The sequence below is a fragment of the Carassius auratus genome, chromosome 14 (assembly GCF_003368295.1).
Source record: "Carassius auratus strain Wakin chromosome 14, ASM336829v1, whole genome shotgun sequence".
Taxonomy (NCBI): Eukaryota; Metazoa; Chordata; class Actinopteri; order Cypriniformes; family Cyprinidae; genus Carassius; species Carassius auratus.
Window position 1 is genome coordinate 10,656,178 of NC_039256.1, and position 1,666 is coordinate 10,657,843.

Here is a 1,666-nt window from a genome sequence, read left to right on the forward strand (position 1 = left end):
AAAACCGTTTCTTTCGGAGGCGTCCGATTTGAGAACCGATGAACTGATGATACTGCGCATGCGTGTAAGTTTTCAAGTATTTTGTTAAACATCGGAAAGTGTGATAAAACTATATACATAAAAAAAAAAATAATAATAATAATAAAAAAAAAAAAAAAAATATATATATATATATATATATATATATATATATATATATATATTATATATATATATATATATATATATATATATATATATACGTTTTTTTTTTTTTTTAAGATAGGGGCTACATGTTTCTAATCTGTATATTGTAGATTATGTATGGGCCAAAGGGGTTTTCAGGGAAGTTAGACAATAATTAAGACTCTAAAGACATGTTTAATATGAATAAGGGATGGTTTATGAAATATCTGTACTGTATTTATAGTTAATGATGACAGATTCACAAACTGAGTTTGTAGTAAACAGAACATGGACACGAGTAGAGCAGCTGATGATACTGAACTGCAGCATGTGCCGGTGTCCTGACATTTTATCCTACCCTGTCAGATTTTCCTACCCGGGTTTTGATTGATTCTCGTTCTCGAGTCAAGAACCGGTTGTATCAGTTTTCAGATCATCAGTACACTGAACCGAAAACCGTTTCTTTCGGACGCGTCCGATTCGAGAACCGAGGAGCTGATGATACTGCGCATTCGTGATTCAGCATGAAGCCGACTGACTCACAGCGCGTCTGAACCGAACTGATTCTTTTGGTGATTGATTCTGAACTGATTTTGTGCTAATGTAATGAGTGCGGGTAAACCGAGGGCTTGAATGAAGGGCAATCTGACGAAACGTTAGTTCATTTAATAACAAATACATCGCAATGGATTATGTATCCGGTGAACTGTTTTTTTTTTTTCAACCGGTTTATTGAATCAAACCGTCCGAAAGAACCGGTTCGCGGAAAAGAATCGAGCTTCCCGTCACTAATCCACATTGATATCCAGTGAGTGGTGCGTGTGTTTCGTCTGCAAGCATGAGACTTCTGCCTGCCGGTGTGGTGCAGTAAAATGACAGAAGGGGAGACATTCATTAATTTATCACTTCAATTTTATGCTGGTTTTATTGTTACACGTGACGCGGACTCGACTGTACTCTGAATATTTTCCGAGTCCAAAATGTTCAAGTCCGTGTCAAGTCCGAGTACAAATTCACCCGAGTGCGTGACAAGTCCGAGTTCATTCAAAATTGGACTCGAGTCCGGACTCGAGTCCGAGTCCAAGTTCGAGTACCCCAACTCTATCTGATACACACTGTCTGTACAGATAAAATATATCTCGATCTATACGGACTGGCGTTTGTACAAGTGTTGCTAGGTTTGTTTTCGCAGACTTCACTCAGACGAACGTCTCTGTTGCGAACATCGCTCAACTAAAAAGATTCTGCCTGGGCGAGACCTTTTATACTGACTGGGTCTGTGACGTCATGAAACAGTGACGCGTCTTGTTCCAGTTGCCATGGAAACGGATTGTTTACCAACAGCAGCATTTTGGCTGATTGGCTCATTAGGTCAGAAAATAAAGAATTATTTTTAATAGCGTTTTTCATCGCGTTTATGTCCGCGTTTGCTGCGATTCATCTCCAGCAACACGGCATGAAAAAATTACTAAATTACTATGTTTGAGTGCAGTTTTACCAT